Consider the following 24,883-nt stretch of genomic DNA (forward strand, 5'->3'; position numbering starts at 1 on the left):
CAGGACCATGCAGCATCACCTCTGCAGCACCTGTCCTTTGACACAGGGGACTCTCTCCATTTCACACAGCCCAAACAACTCTAGCAATAAAATTATCATAAAGAATATGACCTATTCTACTTTATATATTAGAAGAACATAAAAAGGATTAAAGCAAATATGCAATTATCAAATTCAGACAAAGGCTTGGTAAGTTGAAACTTGCTTGTGAAAACATGAGTAGGCAAAGGTGAGAGAGAAACAGGTGTTGGACAATTCCATCAGGCAGGCTGGCTGTGCTCCCATAATAACAATAGCAAGCAACATATAAGGGCACAAGTGTTGATACTCCTTATCTTCTACAAGGAAGGAAGGAAGGAAGGAAGGGAGGAAAAATAAGAAAAGCAAATACTGAAACTTGCCAAATGCCAAATGGTGTTTATAATAGACATATCAAAATTATATAGAAGTCAAAACTAAGATTTTAGAAACTCAAATCAGAAGGCCTTGCAGCCACACTGCCAATTCCGGATCTTAACTGTGAAGAACCCAGAACCATCAAGTTTCTTTTCCAGTTTCCTGATCTGGAAATTAAGGGTAACTGTTTACTGTTACTAGAATCCCTTCCCTCAATAGTCAGCATGCCCCTTAGGGTCCCAGGTGGCTCAAGAAGGCTGAGGTTGCTCTGGGTCACAGACCTTTAGGAGACTCTTTGACATCAAGGTCTGGCTGGGTGCCATGGAAGTGTTAAATTCTGTTCCAAGCATCACTTACAAAAGGAAACTGTCACAAAGATTGCATATGTCCTAATTTTATATTATCTTCTCAAGTCTTTCACCCTGATCTCCTAATCATATCCAAGCTACATTGCACTGTGACGAGAACAAAGGGGCAGTGTGTGTTCAGCTTTGCAGGGCCTTATCTCTTTGGCAATCAATCCATACCCTCAAATAACAGTTAAAGAGTCATTGTATATAACCATTCCCCACCACACCCCCAGTCTCAAAATGCTCTGACTCTGTGTGAATTCTCCCAGGGTCTAGCATCAAGCACTCTAAATTGTGGACCTTGGAACACTGGGTCCTTCCGAAAGAGCCATCATAATGCAGAATACAGGAGAAAATAATCCAAAGCATGTGAGAGCTTCAGCCAGAAACTTTTAATTGCTGACATTCATGTTGAACCTTGGTTAGGAAAGAGAGAAAGACTATCAAGACTATCTACCCACAACTTTGAGTATAAAACCTCCTTATGAGGCATTTTTATTAACAATAACATTAGACCTACATATTTCATAGGTTGTGAGGGTCAAATTAGATAATGAAGGTTTTAAAAAAACCTGAAAACTCTTCAATTTATTAAATTATTAAGTTACATTAGGAAACAAAACAGTCAGTGACAAAGGATAATGTAATATTTCTATCATTTCTAGCCAGGTACAATATACACAAATTCTGCTTTCTAGCTCTAGTGGAAAATTAAGTTCTTCAGAGAAAATAGTTGAAAATATAGTGAGTTCTTCACCCACAAAATGAATATATTATTTATATTCAAACAGAATGATGTCTGATCAAGTTGTAAATATAACTGCAGAGAAAATATTCAATATAAGAGAAAAAATGGTTTTCAAGCCCATTTGGAAACTCATATCTTTACAAAAAAAGTTTTAGCAATTTCTTAGTGTAGATTATTCATGAATCCAAACCCAATCCACTAACATAGAAAGAATACATTGTGATCAATTTGGATTTATTTCAGAAATGCAATGTAACTCACCATATTAATAGAATAAATGAGAAAAAATCAATAATCATCTTAATAGAATTGTAGAAAACATCATTGGACAAAATACAACATTATTTATGGTAAAAAGAAAAAACTTCAGCAAACTGGAAATAGAACTTCCTTAATCTGATATAAAGTAGCTACAAAACAAAGAAACAAACAAAAAGCCTACTGCAAACATTCACAATTAATGGTGAAATATTGAAGCTTTTTCCTGTAAGACAGGGAATGTGAAAAGGAAATCTGCTATCATTGCTTATATTTAACACTGTAGTAGAGATTCTAGCAGTGATATAAAGAAAAAAAAGAGGTAAAAAAGAAAAGGGGAGAGAAGGAAGAAAAAAGGAAGAAAGGCAGGGAGGAGGAGGAAAATGGGAGGAGAAATGAAAATCAAACCACTGTCACTGTTTGCAGATGCCATGTGCAGGTAAAAATATCCAAAGGAATCTGCAGCTATTATTGTAATTCATAAGTGAATTTAGCAAGTTTCCTAGATAAAAGGGAGATGTAAAAATATGGTAATAATTCTATGTACAAGCAAATAAATAGAATATAATATTTTAAATGACATCTGCATTTAAAAAGAAAACTTAAGCCAGCCAATGAGTCTGCCTACCTGAATGTGTTTCTACAGAAATTTAGAGAAAGCTGGCAATAGTAAAGCCACATTTCAAGGGTTAAAGACATTGAAGTTATTAAGGCCCCTGAACATCAAGGCTATAAGAAAAGACTATAAGGTCCCTGAAAATCAATGGCTATAAGAAAAAAAAAGAAAAAATTAAACACCTAGGAATAAATCTAATAAAAAATATACATGGCCTCTGCACAGAAACCTATAAAACTTAGATTTGGATGGGTTAATGATTTAACCAATTATCTCCAAAACCCATCAGTTTGTTTTTAAATCACAGAAATTGTAACTGATTCAAAATTTTATATGGAAGTGCTAAGGCCAAGAACAGTCAAGACAATCTTAAAGAAGATCAAAATTAGAGGAATTATACTACTGGATATTGAGACTTACATAAAGCTATGGTAATTAAGGCAAAATAGACACACAGACCACTGCAACAGGAGAGTCCAGAAACAGTCCCACAGTTTTATGGACAATTAATTTATATCAAAGCTGGCACTGCATATCAGTAGGGGAAATTTATTTTCAATAATGTTGAGGGCAAATTGGATATTCTTTTTTTTTTTTTTGAGAATTTTTATAAGAGTTTATTTGACCCAAAGAGGAAGACCTCAAATGCTTCACAGAATAACAGTTTTGCAGCTTCTTTTATATACTTGAAATTCAGGAGGGAACATAAGATTGGAGGAAGCAAGGCAGGAATTGGATTACAGGACAGTTAACAAGTTATATCCTCTCTTGAGGGTTATAAATATTCCCTTCAAGGGATATTACTTCTGGTATTTCAAAGGTGTGTGAACCTAGGCGGGCAAGAACAACAGACAGAGCAGCTTAAAACCTTTCACTAAAGAAGCTGCAGGCCTGGGACACAACTACCCACCATGACCTGCCCAGTTAGGAATTTATGATCAGATCACCCTGTGAGGTTACTTTCCATAGAACTCCCTTTTTCATCCACAGTTCCCCTTTTTGGTCATAAATCAATCCAAAGGGTGCATTGATGACCAACCTTTTGGTTGGATATGCTGGGAAGGCTCATTCCTAGACAGACTGGATATTCTTATGGGGGGTGGAGGAGAAACATGGCCCTTCTCTCACATCACAGACAAAAATCAATTCCAGGTAGATTTTAGATCTAAGTACAAATGTTAAAATGACAGCAATAGATGATATGTAAGATACTAGTTTCATAAACTTCATGTAGGGAAAGATTTCTGAAATAGTATACAAAAAGCATTTAAAGGATAATTGGGCTATATTAAAATTAAGAACTTCTTTTCAGTAAGAATATATCATCAACACAGTAAAATAAAAAACATATAGTAGAAAAATATTTTTAATATATAACAACAAAATACTCATATTTAACATATATAAAGAATATCTGCAAGTCAAAAAGGCAGATAATCCAGTAGAAAATTAAGAAAAATACATAAACAAGTTCTTTTTAAATGAGGACATTTGAAATGTCAACAAACATCAGTAAAAGTGTTCAACTTCATTTAGTCATTAGGAAAAATGCAAATTTAAAAACTGCTGTGCCATCATGGCACCCCCCCAATACAGCTAAAGTAAAAACACATTGTAATGCGAAGGGCTTTGAAGAATATGAAGTAACTGGAATGCTTACATGCTGCTGGTGTGATTATATAAAACTCAAAACCAGGCAAAACCCACCTGTAATGTTACAAATCAGATATGACTGACTTTGGAGAGGCGATGGTGAGATAAAGACTATGAAAGAACCCAGGTGGGCAGGGTGGGGACTTTGGGGGTGCAGTTCTAATCCTGGCATCATATCAAATTACTTGATATGGAAGGTGATCACTTTGTGATAGCCCATCAAGCTTGCACTTAAGACTTGTGCATCTCCCTGTATATATATACTTGAATTATTAAAAGTTCATTTAAAGTGAATCAAGTATTAAGAATTGGCGGACTGTTGTCAACAAAATTAGTCAGACCATGGTGATTACCAGAGGGAAAGGAAGTGGCAGGGAGGTAGAACAGGATTAATAGGGGAAACAGTGATGGAAGGAGACTTGACTTGGGCTGGTGACCACACAACACAATAAATAGATGATGTATTATAGAATTGTACACCTGAAATGCATATAATTTTATTAACCAATACCACCTCAATAAATTCAATTAAAAATTTTTAAAAATTAGTCATGTAGGCTGGCATGAATATTCCGAAATTCTTACAATTCTAAGATACCTTTTGAATATTAGCACAATACCCCTTGGTTTATCAGGTCCTTTATAAGCTTATTCTAATATCTCATGGCCAAGGCTTCTAGGATTGTTTTGCCTATAACAAAGCTAAGAAATCTGGCAACTGTAGAAGTATGAAGTTTCTAGTGCTTTTCTTCAAATGCTTCTCCAGACCTTAAGCAGGAAAGACAACTGGTAGAGGAGAGAAAAGACAAGCACCATTAGATCTCAGCATGGGAGGAAACCCAAGAAATCATTAGGCTAACCTTTTCTCCACACAGAAGACACCCCGCAGCACTGTGGCAGGTAGTCACTTAGCCTCTGCTTAAACATCTTCAAGGTCAAGAAGCAAGGGCAGTCTATTCCCTGGATGAAGAATTCTCCAAGTCTGCAAATGAGTCAATGAAAAGCTCCCAGTCATACCCTTTGGATGTGAAAGAACAAACCCTCTCCAAACAATAGATTTTAAATACATGAAACATATCACATTCCCCCAGGTAGTTTCTCTTTTTTACACTAAACATCCTCAGCTCCTTCAATCCTTCTCATTCTAAATTAGAGACTGTCATATGGAGAGAATAACATTTTTTTTTTTTTTTTGGTTCCTTATATGACTTTGGAAGCAATTGGATTCAGTTTGTCAGAGATTCAGGTAAGGACAAAATCTACCTATGAGAGATGGTCATGGCAAAGAGCAATTTTGTGTATAAGCAGAGCATGATTCTACATAATTTGAGGGGCAGAGAAATTTTCTGTAACTAAAACATTTTCCCCACTTGCCTACCTTGAAACCTGAAATTTTTATATGAATTGCAACTTTGTGTTAAGGCATCAAAGATTATTATGAAAAAAATGTTATGGCATAATTAAACACAAACATCAGAGAAGTAATTCTTGAGACTAGTTGGAGGCTAAGGAAATAGGGGTGGGCGCATTTGAGAATTATGGAAAAGTCAAAAAGTACCCGGAAAATGAGCCAAACTAAGAGCATGAACACAGGATACCAGAGTGTGGGCCACCTAAGAACTTGAACTAATGAAGATGTAAATACATAAAAAGAAAACAAAAGTGAAAATGGGGAAAGAAATGCACTATTTGCTGAGCAGCTCTTCTCATAGGCATAGACAAGCGATCCTCCATCAGGAACTCTGTGAACTAGTGGGCAGCTCATTAGAGCAGAGATCTCTCTCGTGTGCATGCTCTCTCCCTTTCTCTCTCTCTCTCTCTCTCTCTCTCTCTCTCTCTCTCTCTCTCTCTCTCTCGATCCTTATCCCCCTGTCCTTTCCTGCTTGTCACTATGCAGTTGGCCCAGCAGGAACTGTCCCAGCCAGTGAGATGTGCAATTCCCCAGCTTTCATGCCAGTGACAGGTAAATGGGTAGATCACACCAGCCCTAATCTCTGTCCAGAGGCCCTAGAGGACAGGGAACTAGGAAGCCTCATTTGAGCACTTGATCTCAGTCATGTCCTTCAGCACCATTCAGTCAAATACATCAGGACCATATGGGGGGAGGGGACAATTATCAGGCAATTAATAAAGCTGCATTTCATACCCATATGGCCCAGGTTGTTCTTAACTATGTTAACTCCAATACATAGCAAAGGGAGGTGACTGGTACCTTTAACTTAAAACTCTAGTATATTGGCAAGCAAGAACAGTTCTCTTACAAGTTCTTCCCTACATAAACCTTTAAGCAAAACTCTTATGGGGACATGCTTTGAAACCAAAGAAGAGACTTCCTAAGGAGGACATTTCAGACTCTCTGGAATTGATTTCATAGATAATATATGTAAATAGAGAATGCCTAAAATGTTTGTGAGGAGGTAGGAGTGAGGGATGCACAGATTCATCCACACTGTGAGGAAATAGCAGAGTCAGGAGAAAAACAGACTATCTGCTCTTGGGCTAGAGTTTTTCTACAATGTGCTCCTGCCTTGCAGACCCCTGGGACAAGCCGCCGCAGCCACACCACCAGTGGGGTGGTGTGCACTTCAGGGTCTCTGAACAGTGTCATGTGAGAAACCATTCATTCTAATCTGTTTACATGTAAATGCAGAGAAACAATAAATCTATTCTGTTCACCCCACAAATCCTTTGGTTTGTCACACCCTGGGACCATATGCAATGAATTAAATTAAGAGCAATTTTTATTTAATGGTTGATTTAGAATTTATTTTAATCAACCAAGGCTTTCTTTAGCCAGCTCCACTCTTAAAAAGACAATTACACTTCAAGATGGGCGATATTAACCATATCCCTTAGGTAATGGATTTTGAACTTTGCAACACTTATGGCTGCTTCTTCCTATTAAAAGACATTCAGCTCAGAGACTACAAAGTTAAGTAGAAATAGCAATTACCCATCTTCTATTCACTGAAAGCTTTTGAAACCTGAAAAGTGATGAGAAAATTTTCTATTTTTCTTCTCTTTAAAGAAAAAAAGAAAATTGGACCACAAAAAATATAGAACTTTCTAGAAAAGACATTCAAAATCATTTTGACACAACCCAGAGGACAATGGCCAGAATACATTATAACAAGTGCTTATCATGCATTTTGTCTGTATTTTTTAATCCTTGCAACAACCTAAACTGAGACTCAGAGAGGTTACATTACTCTTCTGAAGACAAACAGATGGTAAGTGGAAGGTTGAGGTCTGAACCTCAGGCCGTCTTACTGCAGAGCCTGTGTTCCTAACTCCCATGCATCTCACCACTTTCCTTCCTATCTTAAAAGGCTTCTCCAGTTGCTCTCTGTCATATCACCCTTTCCTTCAGGAAACTTTTGATCAGCTATAATTATCTTTTATAAACTTTTTTAAAGATTGTATTTATTTATTTTTAGAGAGGGGAAGTGAGGGAGAGAGAGAAATATCAATGTGTGGTCGCCTCTCACGTGGCCCCAACTGGGGACGTGGCCTGCAACCCAGGCATGTACCTTGACTGGGAATCAAACCTGCACTACTTGGTTCACAGCCTGAGCTCAATCCACTGAGCTATACCAGCCAGGGCAGAGCTATAATTATTTTGCTTATTATCTTGTTTGTGTTCCATATTCTTCTGCTACAATAAATAAAAGCTCCCTTAAGAAAGGTATGTTACCAAGTTCACCATTACTCCCAGGTCCTAGCATGTAATAGTCACTCAGTCAAATGTTTGTAGATTTAATACATATTCTTGCTCAAAAGGTTAGTCAAGGTAAGAATGAGAACCAGAAACCAGGTACTCACTGGCTCCAAGATCAGTGCTTACCCCAGCTGAGACTGGAGAGCCTTTTCCATGCACTTTTTAAAGCCAGGAGTAGCAGGATCCCAACATTCATTATGACCCTCTCACTCCAGCTCAGCTCTGTGTACACAAAGCTGCTTCAGGACGAGTACATAAAGAAGTACAAACTCTGGTTCCTGATCTGAACGGATTCACAGTCAAGTTAGCAAAACAGAAAATAGGCCTTTACAAAGTAACTCTCACTGCAAAGCTTTCTATTCTAAGTATCCAGGGAGCAGCTGTTTCGTGACAAAGTTTATTTTTCTGCAGAAATTTCCGTTCTATGGAAACCTACTGCATTGCTAAGGTGAGGAGAGAGGAAGACTCCAATTATTGCCAGCTCTGACATCTTCAGCACCTGCTGTTAATCACACACCTGCACTCAGGCATGATTCAGTGGCTCCTGTGATTGGCCATTTCAATTGCTGTCTCTGTAGATCACTGTCCCAGCTGAATATCCAGGAACCACATTCATCAAAAGCATAATTTGGGCAGAACGTGACTGTTTTTCCAAAGCCAGAAGGCTGGCATCAGCAAGAAAAATTGGCAGCACTATCTGTGAAGGAAAGTTGGTTGTCTCTGAGGACAATGGATGATGGTTTTTATTGTTACCATTAAAAGAATATCCTCAGTTTCTCAGGTATGGTTTCAAAACTGTTGGGATATTTAATTTTGACCATCTGTAAATACAAACAAGATACTACTCATGAATTGAGCAACTATCATTATGTGGTACACAGAGGATATCAGAGTTCCCAGTACTTGAAACATAGGCCAGTGAGTTAAGTGATGTCAACCCCACCCCCCCCCGGCCCCAACCAATGGTCCAAGCCCTGCTAATCAGAGCCCTTCTCCAGTACGTTTCTCCTGGAGCAAGAAGGGAAGAATCTCTCTTTGTGCTTCAATTGTGAGATGTAAGGATCTGACCCATAGCTTCCTACAGCCGCGTGGAAGAGTCTGCGCAAAGGAAGCCAACACACAGAGAGAATCCAGAACAGGAGACAGATACAGACGGTCAATTCCCCAGTTCCAGTCACAGAAGTTTCCAAATCTGCTTCTCCCTGTAATTCTTATGTAAGCTACCAAGGATCCTTCCAATAATTCTACCCTCCCCCTTTTTTCTTAAGCTAGTTACACTTGAGTTTCTGCCACTCTCACAACAAAGATTACTAATATAGAAACTAGTATCAACAAGTGGAGTATAGGAATGACAGACTGGGCTTAGTGGACACAAGGGAGAGGCAGTGAGAATCACACCACTCCCATCTGGGAAGATGCCAGTCCTTCTCACGAAAACAAAGTAAATATTAACTGTTACCTGTTCCTTCTTGGCAGACAGACCATTATAACATTTTGGTAGCATGGTGGGAAAATATTAAGAAATAAGAGTGTGCTGGGTACTTCTTATGGCCTTCAGTAAGGTCCTTCAAAGGAACATAAGCCTCAGTCGACACTGGCATTTCTTAAAATGGATAGGAAATAAGAAGATAGATATATAGTGTTGTTAAAACAAAGGCTCTTTCTGTCTGTAGCTAGTGATGCAAAGCTGCTAAGGGTCAGAAAACCATGCAAAACTGTTAAAGATTAATTTGCTGTCCTATGGTGGAGTTATTTTATGGACAAGGAGAGGGTACACCCAGGAGTAACCTAGAAATGAAGAAATCCTGACCACACAGACTTCTCCCAAACAACTCTTGCTGTGCACATTCCCCTGGAAAAAGAGTGGTAATTTTTTCTCATTGTAAAGTGCAAATAATTGGAATGCAACCAGGGGCAAGAGGTCAGTCAGTTCTGTTTTACCAACTCAGCCTACTGTTTCAGCTGCCCTGAGGCATCAATTGAGAGAAGTTATTAAACAGAGGCCATAGGGGGATGGGCAAAGTCCTACAGGTATTTATCCAGAAGACATGAATGTCCAAGACCGGGTCCAGCGTCAAATATTATGACTCAACAAGATTGCTGGTTGGTTAGAAGTTAACAGAGCCCATGAAAATAAACTGATTATTGACAGCCAATTAGCTTTTTCAAAGAAGTGTTTTGCTAGATAAACTCCTAAATTAGAAGCCTGTAATTGCTCCATCTCTAAGGCAATGCCCAGATTCCTATAACCATAATGCAGCAGCTTGGCCTCTGAAGGAACATAGCATCCCATGGGCTGTCTCCCTATCTACTGTGGCCAGCGAAGGGAATGATGGAGACAAACCTTCCCAGGGACAGAAACCAACGGTACCCAAGAGAGTGAGTCAAAAATGGGCGTGCCTTCCTGGTCCTGTTGGGTGAAGTATGGCTATTCTCTGGAGTTTTTCCATTTATGTTGCTTATCATTTTTCTTCTTTTCCAAACAGGAATTGTTATTTTAACTACTCCCTTTTTCCTGTATGATTAGATGGGTTGGAAATGATTAAAATAGTCCCAATGCCCACAGGTTTTGGAATCTTGAGGTGCCATATCTGACTTGAAAGAAAAACATTTCTCCCCAAGACCCTGAACTTGTTAGTGGATACAGTAGTTGGTGATATTTTGGGATACCTCTCTTGGAGGAAGAAGGAATATGTTTGTGATTACATGTAGATTCACTGCATTATGTAGGCATTAGATGGAGTTTTAATCGAGAAACAAGAGTCTGTGCAGACATGTATACACTAGGCAGCCATAGGGAGAAATGCAATATCTGAGGGGTCAATCACATAACCTTACCCCAGCCACAGAACTTGATACCAGATGGGACCCAAGCCAGATTTGTCAAAGTTACTGTCTAGGTTCTCCGTGCTGGAGCTTGCAAGGAAAAATTATCTTTCTTCTTCAGCTGTAATCAAGAAGAGCATAATCTCAGAGCTGCTGGGAGACTTGATCCCCAGCACCCACTAAGGCACCTTTGTGCAAATAGCAAAATGTACCACGTCCTCAAATCACGTTCCTGATTTTCGTTAGAAAAGACACAGAGTGCCCTCTGCTGGAGATTTGCCATAATAAATGCACAAATCTTTGATAGCTGCAGTATGATCTGTGACCTATGAGGCATCATCGCACACTGCACACAACACATATCCCGTACTAACAGGCAAGTTGGGCCTGATGGTGCCAACACCCCCGAAAGAAACAGATATGAGAACCACTAAGAAATTCCTGCAGGCTTCAGGTTTCTGGTTCCACTTCTGGTTCCAACTTCTAGAGTTGACCTGCTCCGGTAACTCTTTCTTCCATTCTTTAAACAATTCTAAACTCTGCAACATACTCCTTTTCTCTAAAGCTAGTCTCTAGTTCAAATTGGACTTTTGTTCCTTGTGACCAAAAGAGTGCAGAAAAATATAATAGCAAGCTTCATTCATTATCTAGCCAGATGACCTTAGCCAAGTCCTTTGACCTCTATGAGCCCAAAGGTCCTCAGCTATAAGTGAGGCAAAGACTGGAAAAGGACAATATGAAATAAACATGTGAAAGGGCTTTGAAAGGACAGGCATAACTGGGATATATTGCAGTTCTGGTTCTATTCCACTGCAATAAAGCAAGTATCACAATAAAGTAAGTCACAATTCTTTTGCTGGTGGAGGGCCTTGCCTTCAATTTGCAAAAAACAAACAAACAAACAAACAAAACAACATCTGTGAAGTGCAGTAAAGTGACATGCAATAAAACAAGCTATGCCTGTAATCAGTGGTCCTTGGAATATCAACAAATTGATGAAAAAATACCAATTACTCTCAGAAACAACAGTAAATACAATTAGCAGCTATTACTAGCTTAGGGTAAACACCTTTACCTATGCTAACCAAACGGTTTTAGTGGAAACAAAAATCATCACTTAAATTAGCAATCAGTTTGAAAACAGCAAACTCAATACAGAGCATAATATACCAATTTGTTGATCATTAGACATAAGCAGGGGCCAGTATTCACTGCAGTTTGAAACACTAAGCTGCACTCTTTCATCAAAATGACCCAATACATTTCATCGTAATCTTTTTCTTATTTTTCCATACCTTAACCTAGTCATCTGAGCTTGGCAAGTTAATTAATTAGCCAGCAATTCTTTACTGAGGCTCACTACTTGCAAAGCCCTGTGCTGGACGATTCAGGGCCCATAAAAATGAGTGAAGATACTGCCACTGCCTTTAGGAAATTTGCAGTCTAGGCAAGGGGAAAAAAACGGTCTCATGTGCAAGATAAATCTGATTAGTTCACTCATTAGTTCATTTATTCATTAATTCAGTTAACAAATATTTGTTTGACACTTTTTAGGTAGCAAAAGAAAAGTCAGTCACAGACACTTCTTGATAGAAGTTACAGTCTACTCAGGGTGAAAGACATTAAATACATTTAATTTTAACCTGCCATAGGTCTATAAAGGGAAAAACTACATGATGTCCTCAGTACAAAAAAACATTTTTACCTGAGAAAGTCACATCTAAGTGGAAGATCTGAAGAATCAGTCGCAGGTGGCCAGGGGAGAAGAGAGGAATAGCACTTTTTAGGTGAATGGAAAAGCACAGAAAAAGAAAGCACAGTGGGAGAGAGCCTGCGGCGTTAGAACTGACTGAAAGGAGACCCGGTGGCTAAAGAAAAGTGACAGGGAGGAGAGAACAGACCGCGATGCCGCTGAAGAGAGGGACGGAGCCGGGTCATTTCTTAGGCTACGTTAAGGATTTTATCCTCATAGCAATCAGATGCCATTCGAGGATTTTAAGAAGAGAAGGGTCATAATCACTCTTACGTTTTTAAAAATCAGTCTGGCTGCCTATGTCAGCATGAACTGGAGGATGAGAGGAGCAGATCTGGGGAGGCAGTCGGAAGAAGTGTACTGAAGTGTATCTGGTGGCAGACGACCAAGTCACATAAGTAGCCATGACCTCAGTGTCAGCATCAGTGGCTTTACATTCTCAACCCCTTAGGTTAGAAGCGGGAGCTCTCCAGGCATCCTGAAATGAAACTCAGAATATACTTTTCCATAGAAACAATGCTGAAAAAGACAGTTGGACTCCATAGTTTAATTAATACTTTAATTTAATTTTTAGGGTGGTTTTGCTTTTCATTCTTGAGCAGATTTATAATTAAGAAGGACCTAGAGTACTTCAAAAGACTCCCAGGAAAAGGCTATGAAGATCATGAAAGGGTTTAAATATGGGTCCTGTGGTATAGGCAAGAGAAACTAAAACTTCCTTCAAGTATACTAAAAGCTTTTATGCAAAAAGACTAGATATTTAAAAGTACAGTTTTTATGTTATTCATCATGTCAAATTCTTGCCCATGCTCGGGAAATCAGTAAAGTTCCAAGGGTTGGAAGAGGCAGGAAGGAGTGGGGTCCAGGGTATGGAGGGAGCATCACAACAAGACCTGATATCCCAAGCATGGGATACCTTACCCCAAACCAGAAAAAGAGTCCTCTTCCTCTGGCTGGCTGCTGCACACCCAAACACAGTTTGGTGAACAGAGGACAGGTTAACTTTAGCCCCTAAGGCCCCTTGATTGGGCCCACTTAGGGAGTGAAAAATCTGTACAAAATGCAGTATCCCTGGCCTTGGGGACAAGGCAAGATGGTGTCTGTCTCAGGTGAACAAGGGAAAGATGAACAATCTGCAGGAGAGGGGTCCAGAACAGGGACCCTGGAGCCACGACATGGTTTGGAATCCTGGTATACCAGCAGTGTAACCATGGGTAAGTTCTTTGATCTCTCTGTTCCTTGGTTTTCCCATGTATAACATAGGGAAAATAGTAGTACCTCCATTCATAGGTCATTATAAGCATTGAGTTAATATTTGGTGCACATTAATCACCATTTACATGAGTGATCATTAAATGAAATTTAGAAAAGTGAAACTATAGAGAAAGGGATATTTTCTCTGTATGAGGCAAGGCCGTTTGCTATAAGGCAAAATATTTAAGAAGTAATTTCTACAGATAACTAATTGAGCTATCTTGGAAAAACTGATGACTTTGGTACAGAAGCTCATGTCACCTATGGCCATCCCTTGTCTGAAAGACCACAGAGACACCCCCCACTTTCCTTTAAGCTATTGTGTGATCTGGAGTATCTTCAGCTGCAGCTGCTACAAAGAAAGCTGAATTCACTAGGCAGCCAAAATTTAGAGCAACATCTCTGCTCCCCCTCTCCTGAAGTCTTGTGAATTCATGCTAAACACGGAAGAATAATTCTTGCCTCCCCAGATGGTGAACAGATTTGTGCTCCTTTTAAAAACGCTCATCTCACTCAAATCTGTTTCTCAGCAGGAAGTGCCTACCTGCTGCTGGAATGCTCAGAGGATTAAGGACGGTTGTGTGCATACACTAATGGATACATTTACTCAACAGTTATAGGAGAAATGAATATTTCAGCACAAAACAACACTTCCACCATCCCATTACCAATTCAATTATCCCCACACCAAGCCACATTCCCCACTAGGAAATATGAGTACATAATCCTCACTGATCTAGCTCAACAATTAAGGAAGACCAAGGCACAGGCAAGCACATACCCATTGCCTATTTAATCTACCCTCATCTGCACTTTACTACCAAGGGGGCTAAAAATAAAATTAAAAAAAAAAAGATCCCAGGCTGCCAGTACAATCTCCAGTGACCTAAACCCAGGACATTGGTAACATTCAAACCGAGGAACACTTGGTCTAGTGAAAACTAATTACCGATCTAGACTCAAGTCAATGCCACAGTTGTGGCACTTAGTTCCCACACTTGCATGGTCTTCTCTCTGAGAGGGGTTCTTCTTATCCATCTTTGTTCTGATGACAAACTTAGGGCTCAGATTGTAGGAACAGGGCTAGGTTCATGAGTAAGTTTAATATAAACCATTTGAAGAATCTAACAGTCAAGGTTCACACAGAAAGCACAAAGCACTCTGGGTATTTCTAGCAGGAAGGGACTTTATGCAGGAAATTCAAAGTTAACAGAATTGGTGAAAGGGCTAAAGTAGCAGATTCTAAGGTAGGTCTCTAAGAATGACTCCCAGAACAGTACAAAAACGGTCCACCTCTGAGGCTGCCCCTGGAGAAATAAATCCATAATCACATCCCTGTAGCTGAGGCTCAATCGAGGGGCAGAATCAAGAAGACATTGCAGCCAATAACTGCCCTCGCTACACAGGAAGCTGGAGATTAGACCCTGGCATACTGATGCAGAAATCATTCACATTTCTGCCTTCTTGTTTGCAAGCAGAAACAGAAACAAAAGGCAGGAAAATGGCCACCACCTCCTTCCTACCTTCTATGTCTTGGCACATCTAATTGGAGAGCTATTGGAAATGTAGTTTTTAGTTTTCTGAACTCTCTGTAGAAGACGGCTAGATAAAAATGGAGGTTGAGTGAAGCAATCAACAGAATTTACCACATGATTTCTGTAAACTTCTAAAAGTATATTCACTATCCTAGTGTTAAAATATATGTAAGTCTATGATTAGGAAGGATGCCTTTGGATTAAGCCTAACTTTTCCAGGAGCCACAGAAACAGCTCTGGAAACAATGCAAAGTTAAACCTTTAACACTGTAGTGTAGATTAGTGCATGTAGTTACATTCTAGAGTCCAGAAGTTATCGAGGCACCTTAAAACCAAGGGAATGTAAACGTGAGTATAGGAAAGGCACTAATGACAAGGTTTGCCTTCTCTGCAATTGAGGCTAAGGTCAGGCACTAGGGATTTATCAGCATCAAGAATGAGACTAGAGATCTGCACACCCTCATCAAGAGACACTCCCTACCTGCATCCAAACAATAGACACTCCACACACAACCTTAGCCTAGAACTCTGTAGGCCCAAATGACATTTCCATGAAAACACAGCGAGATTTGTAAAAGGGGCAATCATTTTTAGAAGTTCCAAACTGCAGACCCACAGGGCAAATCCAGTCACTGGTATGTGTTCAAGCCAGAGTTTGTTTAGAAACTGTGATTTGATTGTCTTTAGGTAGAACATGCACACTCCACTTCGAAGCATGCCTTCACCTTTCTTTATCATTTTTATTCCATTTTCCCTATTACTTTCCTGGCCATCCCTGTTCTTTTCTTTTCCTCCTTAAAGGAGAACTGAAGAATCAAGAGCCAATGAAAAGAAATAAAATCATCAAGGCCAGTGGGTAAGTGTAGGATCATAAATGTGACACATAGTCAAAAGTCAGAAAGAAAATGGTTGGATTAGAGCAGGAGAACATCCTCCAGCTGTCACATACCCCATCTCACTCTTTGCTACTGAGACCAGAGGGACATGGTGCCTAGGGCACCACTGTGGGTTCTTTGTTGTTATTGTCTTCTCACTGCTTTGAGAGAGAGAGAGAAAGGGGGAAGGGGGAGAAACACTGATTGGTTGCCTCATCCATAACCCAACCAGGAACTGAACCCACAACCTGGGTATGTGTCCTCAATGGGAACTGAACCCGTAAATTTTAGGTCACATTCCAGCCAACTGAGCCACACAGGCCAGGGTGCACCACTGTGGTTTAGAGACAGAGTCCACATGAGCACCTAAGATCTGGGAGAGAACATTCCACACATCAGGAAAAAGAGCCCTCAAAGGTCTTGAGCCATTGCCAAGTAAGACTTCTCAGCTTTTCCCTCACTTCCATTAAAAGTAAGGAGGAGTCCACTTTGGCAACTGGCCAAAAGCCTGGTCTTTGTCCTGCCTGATGAGCTGATAGCCCAGACCTATTCACCTGGCTGCCAGATACAAAGCTGCCTGTGAGACGGGAGCACACCCCCAGACAAGCTACGGTAATTGTCTGGGCTGGCTCTTCTCTGCCTGGGCTCCTCTCGGAGGCTCAGCCTAGTCCAGGGAACTATAAACCAGGTAACAACTCAATTCCAATTAATATTCTCCTTAACGAAGATATAAATGTTCACATTTTAATGCTTTATGATGTACTTTGGGCTCCTTTTCCTCTAAATAGCTTAACTGATGTCTTTGCTTCCTCCTTCTTCAATTCCCACTTTAACACTGGTTCCTGGTCTCAACATAACAGCTGCTGTCTGCCTTCACTCTTTAAATCCATCTCATCTAATGCCCCCTGCTCTCTGCCCCTTATATTATAGGGCATTTTGTGTGTTCCTTAGACGCTCCATTGCCAAACTGTGAGTAGCAGGAAAACCTGCTGCGGCTTTCAAATAGAAAGGGCAACGGCTGTATAACTATCTACATATAAGGAAACAAGAAGAAATGCCATGATATTTGAAAAATGAAAATACAGTCACCATCTTTAAGAGGAAAGACAAGGAAGGTGACTGGCAACCCCCCTTGTGCCTCACTATTCTCTGCTGAGAGCAAAATTCCAAAGGCATGGGGTGTCCGAAAGATCGTACATGAGTATATGGAATTTGTCTTTGCCAAGCTTAAAAGTTTGAGTTAAAACATATAAGTATATATCCATCTGCCAATCTTTCTTATGTAAAGTTTTTAAACATAAACAAAAGAGCGTAATATTATGACCTTCATATACCATCTTCCAGCATCACAAGGACCCCATATGTGACCACGCCTATTTCATGCATTCACACACCCACGGCTCCCACCACCTTGATTAACATGAAACAAATCTCAGACATTGTATCATTGCACGGCCTCTCAGTATTCTTATAAGGTCCAAGACCTTGTGATGACTGCTTCTAAGCATTGGCCTTAGAGCATAGGCTCCAGAGTTAGACAAACTTGGGTCTATATATCCATAGGGCAATAGCTACATGACTTTAGAAAGTTCCTTAATTTCCTAAGTCTTGGTTTTTCATCTGTAAAATAAGACTAATAGTGTTTGCCTTTTGGCATTATTGTGAAGAAAATCAAGACAATACAGGGGGGACTGGCTAGTTCAGAGTAAGTGCTCAATAAATATTCACTTTTTGGTATTAATGGTATAGAGGAATTTAAGAGTAAGAACTACTTTCTCTAGGACAGTGCCCAGTTTCATCCGATGTCACCCTGTTCTTTAATACTCCGATGCCAGCTGAGCAAAGAGCATCTCCCTCTTTTTAGAACTTTGGGTGAGTTCTAAAAAAGATCTCTGGATACTTCCTTCTCAGCCTCTGGCTGCAGCTCAGACTCAAACATTGTCAATTTCTCACTGCACTGAATATCAGCCAAGGCAGAAATCAGATGTGATTGAGATCTGTGTTTCAGTTTGGTTTTCTCCCACTGCGAAATGGGAGTTCCAGGTTGCAGTTTATTTCCTGTAGCTAAAGCTCCTTGGCCTTTTACTCATTAGTTTCATTACAGTTGCTTGGATTTTGTGTTATCAGGCAGTTAGAAGGTTTTATTTGTTATTCACAGGGGAACTCTATTATGCTTTCCAAACTGCAACAGACATCTAGATACTCACCAAGCCTGATTCCTCTTTCTGAGTACACTGGTGGACTGCTTTCCCCAGCCCTCCTTGTATTTAAGTGGAACGGTGTGATGTGCTCTCAGGAATGGTATGTTTAAGGACAATGAGTTTTGCGAAGCAGGCAAGACCCCAAAATATTGTAATAAGGTCTGCTGGAATGTATGGCCTATAATTGTCTTTCTGCGCTCAGATATTCTGGAACTGTTGTAGGCTATACCACTGATGTATTTCCAGATCTGGAAAATGAGCACCCCTTGATACCAGCAGCTTATACCTGTCTAGGGAGGTCATGGTGATACCTAGGAGGTTCTATGAGCCTGAAGCAAAGGAGGACCCAGGATGAAGTCTCACTCTTTCAGGATTTGCACTGTTTTGAAAGAAGAGTTTTGCTTTAAAAGAAAATGCTTCTTTTTCTCAAACCAAGTCCAATGGTTTGAGTCATCACTAATAAATGATGAGCACAATCATTGTCTCTGGGTAAAGCTGGATTTTATGAGTTTAACATCGGGAGAGACTTGCAATGACTTTACAGCCTCCACCCTGGTGCCATTACAGTTCTAGAAGGTGAGGGGGCCCTCACACTCTCCAAGGCAGTCAGTGAAAGCAAAGAAAACCCCAGCACCTAGAGCATGTCCTGCTGCTATTACTAAGAAACAAAGCTCTGTAGTAAATTCTGTAACTAGAAACCACCCAGAAGTCTTTGAAGCACACAGGTAAGATGCTGACAAAATTGTTAGCTCCCTTGCCTATCAATCTACATCATAACATTACCCTTCTGAGTACTAATTGTTTTCAATTTCCAAAAAGATCCATTGTTAAAATGTGTCCAAGGTCATTATAGGTAATGGGTTGATTCTAAAGAGAGACAAATTATGAACTGACAAGATCGTAGGGTCAAAGTCAGAGGTAAAACAGTCAAGGCATTCAAAGTCACAGAATTGGTGAGCAGAGGTATTGATGTGCTGCTCACTCATGGTGGTGCCCTGGGATCAGAATGGAGTAATGATAGTCAAAAGAAGGGCCAGGTGCGTATAGTGAGTTTTTACTTTTGACTGAGACAAAATCCGATGTTACATTACATTAACTACATGTGGCAGGCAGAATATATAATCTTTCTCCCCTTGAGTTTGGATGAAATATAATGGTATGTTTACTCCTATGATTAGATTATGTTATATGGCAAATGTTTACCACTTTAACAGAGATGTCTTATGAGGTTTTTTATCATTCCTACATCCCTATACATTCTGAGCTGAAGTCATAGGCCAATTTGAGGATTTCATGATTGAGCGAACTGCACAATAGTTGATGTAAGTATATCCTGACTCTACAAAATGCACAGAAAGTTTTCATTTGTTTACTTTGACCTTACCCTATTCTACTGTAAAGAGGCATGCCATCAAAATTTAAAAAGTAGAACAGGACTTTTATTTTAATGAATAAGTGAAAAATCTAAATGAATGAAAAATAAATTAAGAAAAGTGAAATGAACTCAGGATAGAGATTAAAACACAAAATGCATGTCACAAAACCTGGCTCTCTGGCTCTCAGATTTCCACCTCCCAAGGCAAAGTGAGAGACATGCTCAGGTGAGTAATCCATAGTGACCCTGCGTTTGCTTGCTTGTTTGTCTCTTGGAACACCTAGTCCTGATACTGTCATCTGAGGAATTTCTTCTATTGGTCTTCATTGAAAGAAGTCATGCAGAATTTAATGAGCACCTTGGAGAAAAGAATCTGGTTTCAGCATCTGCAAAATACCCTGTTCACCTCATTTACCAGCACAACAGGTGTACTACTCAGGGTCATTTAGTCCCCCAAATAGGCAATACCACAGCAGCATTTAGGGAAGAAGAAACAGAAAAAAAATCACTCATACATAAATGGTCAGTGAGTGCCAAGTAATGGAACCTGAAAAGGTGTAAAGAAACAGGACACAGCTGGCAGAGTAGTTCCCATCCTGGAGAAACGGAAGACTGTGGAAAAAGCAGAGAAGTTCTTCAAATCATAGGCAGACATTAAGGGGAAAGGACACAGTTCCCAGATACAGACCATCTAAAGAACCATACAGAAATACCCCCAGTAGAGGGGCCTTAAGGGTGTCAAATCACCTGTGACCCCATCCTTCTTATAAAGCTAAGAAAACTAAGGCTCAGAAAGCACAAGCATTCATCCCCAAAAGCCAATGCAGAGCTGATATCTTGAGACATTGTTTTATGGTTTTGGTGATAGGGAATGAACAGACAGGGAGGCCTTCCTGACCCTAGTTAACAACTGACTTGGATCTAGAGTCAGAAATAGAAGGTGGATGAGAAATGAAATAGTCACTTGGGTAAAGCAATACTTATTTCCTCATTTATTCAGATTCCAACTAGTGCTTTAGTAACCTAAAGGAACCACTGGGATATTATAACATTCAGTTTATAGAGAGCTCACTGCATACTAGGCAGTGCACTAAACATCCTCCTGACTGGACCCCACTGAGTCCTTGCAACAATCTTAGGAGGTTAAATCCACTGTTGTCTACATTTCATAGCCCCAGAAGAAAAAATAAAGCAGCTCAGCAAGGTTAAACGATTTCCCCATAGTAACACAGCTAACGTGAGGTGGATGCAGGATTTGAACACAGGTCTGTTTAACTCAAAATGTGTGCGTATTCTCCAGCCCAAGAAAATATTTCACCTTTGATTTCAGTTAGCAAGTACAAAGGAAATGTGCACATATCCATTATCAGAAGTGATTAATTCACCTTTAGGACCTCACCACAGAATGAAAAAGGCAGAGTCAGGCTGCATGATGCAAATCACCCAACAGCAAGTACACTCAGGGTGATGGCTATAATTCAAGTTCATGGCACTCATGCTACATAACAGAGAGATATTCATACATATATGTATAATACAATAAACACAGCACGTGCATGGAATCCCATCCCTTTCTGCTCAGTCCACAGCAGGAGGACCCCTGTGAAGCTGCCCAGCACTCTGTCCCAGAGCTCCATGCCCTGAGTAAAAGCTGCACGAGTACTACATGATTTTGCCTTGAGCCAGTCAGTGCCCTGCTGCAGCTTCTCCACTGGATGCTTTGGCTCTGCCCTGAGGGCAGTTCTCATTGGAGTCTGTACAGTTCTTATTTCACAAATCAGAGCTTAAACCTTCACAGGAGAGTATTGATTTGTGCTCTCACAGCAAGGACGATTCCAGAGCTTGGGTGCTGAGGGAATCTGGACCTTTTAATCAATATATTTTTACTCATTAAGGCAGATGTCTGATTCAAATTTTCATTTTAAGCCAGACACAGCAGGGTTCTGATGGTGTAGTATTTACTGACAACAAAAAAATCTGCCCATTATTTGAATATCCCCATGTGTCCCTCTCCCTCTCTTTCTTCTTCTGTCTTTCCTAGCCTTGGTGTTTCAAGTCCAGGAGATACCCACTTTCCTTCACTGTTTCCTCAGAGAGATCCAAAGAGCAGCCTCCATCCCAGGGCCAAAGCTAGCCCAAAAACAGAGTTCAATGCTCTGGGGATGGGGGTCTCATCCCAGCAGCTAATTTCTGTCTTTACGGGCTGCTTTAGTCATCCTACTCAGCCTGGAGCCTCTTAAGATTTAAAGATTTGAGCAAGTCAAGAGTAGTGCAGAAAATCAACAAACTTGTCAAAGGATAATTCTTAAGAGTTACAGCCGGAATGCTCTCCTGGGAGTGATCTTAAGATCTTAATCTTAACAATCCTCTCAAACCTCCTGCCCATTTGGCCAGCACTGCCTGGTGCAAAGAACACAGGATTTACAGCTATTCAGACCTTTTTTTGTGTGTGTGGGGGGGGGGGGGCAGTATTTGTTTTTTGTTGTTTTTCATACCTTTTTTTTGGATCTCCAGCTCAACCACTCACTAGTAGGGTGACTGAGTGAATAATTTTTCATTGGGGCTCATTTCCTCATTAGTACAATATAGACAGTAATCACTCATGGTACAGAAATTAAATTAGATGGTATAAGTAAAGTACTTCTCAAAATCACATAAGCAAAATCTTATAATCATTGGCACATAGTAAGTTCTCAATAAATGTTAATTTTTTCCCCTTTCTCTCAATTCCATCTGTCCCTCTCAGCACCCTCATGCAGTCTTTTTTCTTTCTATTTCTCCATATTCTGCCTCTTTTCCACTGATTTACCTTATGTTCTTCTCCTCTCACCATCCCCTTTAACTGGACTTAAAACCGTAAACATCCAGAAGGACCTAAAAGACTGCCCTGCCCTGGCTGGTATAGCTCAATGGATTGAGCATTGCCCTGTGAACCATAGGGTCGCTGGTTCGATTCCCAGTCAGAGCACATGCTGAGGTTACAGGCCGGGTTCCCCAGTGGGGAGTGCTCAAGAGGAAACCACACATTGATGTTTTTCTCCCTCTCTTTCTCCTTCCCTTCCCCTCTGTCTAATAATAAATAAATAAAATCTTTGGAAAAAAATAAAAAATAAAAGAGTACCCTCACTATAAGATAGGTCATAAGCCCCAGATCACAGCTACTCAGCAGCAGAACCACAGGGAGCACTCGGCACTCCTGAGTGCCAGGGTCTCACATCTTAGTCTTTCTCTTTCAGGGTTAAATTGCTTGAAAGTGGTGGCTTCCAAGGAGTATCAAGAACAAGTCCAGAAAGCAGCACAAAAGAAATTACCAGAATGTGTCTGAAAAGAATGTGTTTCCATGATATTAGAAACAAAAAAAGGAAATTAACACATTTCTCACAGCTCTGATATAATGGTATATTTATTTCAATTCAGCTGTTTCAAATCTGACCCATATGTTGTCTGTCTGGAAAAAGTCCAACCATTGTTAATATAATGAGACCAGTTTGTACATCGATGTAACCTGGCAGCCAAGGAGAGTGGACTGGAATGCATATGTGTGAACAATGATGACTTCAATGTACTAGTCAGTGGGGGTGGTAGATGCCATTGAGTGTATACTGTGTGGCTATCACATTCAAAATGACTGAGCAAGTAGATCAATGTATCTGCATCAAATTTTGTGTTAGGCCTGAACATTCCTCTGTGGAAACTATTTGAATCATTTGGGAGGCCAAAGCTGTGGACAAATGGTGATTGGCAGCTTCATCACAACAAAACACCCACTCATGAGTCACATCTCGTACAGAGTTTTTTGGCAAAACATCAAATCACCCAGGAGACTCAGCCCCCCTACAGCTTAGATTTGGCACCCTTCGACTTCTGGCTTTTACCAAAACTAAAATCACCTTTGAAAGGAAAGAGATTTCAGACCATTAATGAAATTCAGGAAAATAGGATGGGGCAGCTGACGGTGACTGGGAGAACTGTGTGAGGTCCCAAGGTACCTACCTTGAAGGCAACTGAGGCATCATTGTCCTATGTATAATACTTCTTGTATCTTGTATCTTCTTCAATAAATGTCTCTATTTTTTCATAATACATGGCTGGATACCTTCTGGATAGACCTTGTACATTTTTTTATAAAGCCGAACTGTGAGGTGTCTTCTTTCTCCCATCTAATGTCACTGGTGTGCCAAAGCCAGCTGTTGCTCATTTGCAGGAGCCTATTCTTAGCATCTCTTTCCAGCTCTGCATTCAGTTATATCAAATCAGTAACTTGAAATTGAAATGGTGAGAGTAGTTACACCACAGAAATTGGTAACCAGTACAAATAAGGTTTGTTTTCCCAGAGAACCAATTGTTAAACATTTCCCAGAATACTATGGGATAAGTTCCCATGTCTTTAGCACTGATTCTTAGATAGCCCCCTTTTGCTTTAAGAAACTTTTGTTTATTTTTACAGTAATGACTTCCTACAGGAATTCTACAAGCCTCACCCTCTGTGCATGTGGTAATAACTTTAAGTCTTTAGAAATGAGTGTTTCTGTAAAACACAGATATTTTACCCTGGTTGGTGTGGCTCAGTGGATTGACCACCAGCCTGTGGACCAAAGCGTTGTTCCCTTGATTCACAGTCAGAGCACATGCCTGGGTTACGGGCCTGGTCCCCAGTGTGGGGGCACACGAGAGGCAACCACATATTGATGTTTCTCTCCCTCTCTTTCTCCTTCCCTTCCTATCTCTGAAAATAAATAAATAAAATCTTTAAAAAAATAAAATACAGGTGTCTCTTTAGTTTATCTACCTGTCATCTGCTGGTCATGACAGTGACTTTATTAGCACTCATCATGCAAATGTGCTCTGCCTTAGCTCTATGAAAATGAAGATGCCTGCTGGGCCATTGGTGCATCTGCATTCGTTTTATCCTATTGATTTAAAAAGAGATTGTAATATTGTGAGGATTGTGGTCCCTGAGAATCTCTGTGAGCTGCTATTGGCATCATTGAGCATTTTATTGTTCATAACCACATTCAAATAGAGCTCATTTTCTCCAAATATTACATATTATACTGTGCTAGTAACCAAGAGGTCATACAGTGGGCTATGAAGCTAGACTGCCTGGGATTGAATTCGAGCTCCCCTACTTACTGTCAAGTTCCTTAACCCCTCTGTGCCTTTGTTGTAAAATGGGGGTATAACAGTGCCCAGCTCCCTGAGTTGTTATGAGGATTAAATGAGGAGTAATATATATCAAATGCTTCCAACAGTGGCTGATGCAGTGAGTGCTCAATAAATGTTAACTATTGGGAAAAACTGGGGGTAGTTTATTACAAAGTAAGC

The 24,883-nt window shown here is 40.1% G+C and overlaps 1 non-coding gene across 1 annotated transcript; it reads left to right on the forward strand.

Moving 5' to 3' along the window:
- Nucleotides 1-2,356: 2,356 nt before the first annotated feature.
- On the forward strand, nt 2,357-2,489 carry LOC114498330. Its single transcript, XR_003684758.1, has one exon. It is a non-coding gene; the product is annotated as a small nucleolar RNA SNORA33 (small nucleolar RNA).
- Nucleotides 2,490-24,883: the final 22,394 nt, after the last annotated feature.

The sequence above is a fragment of the Phyllostomus discolor genome, chromosome 5, assembly GCF_004126475.2.
Source record: "Phyllostomus discolor isolate MPI-MPIP mPhyDis1 chromosome 5, mPhyDis1.pri.v3, whole genome shotgun sequence".
Classification (NCBI taxonomy): domain Eukaryota; kingdom Metazoa; phylum Chordata; class Mammalia; order Chiroptera; family Phyllostomidae; genus Phyllostomus; species Phyllostomus discolor.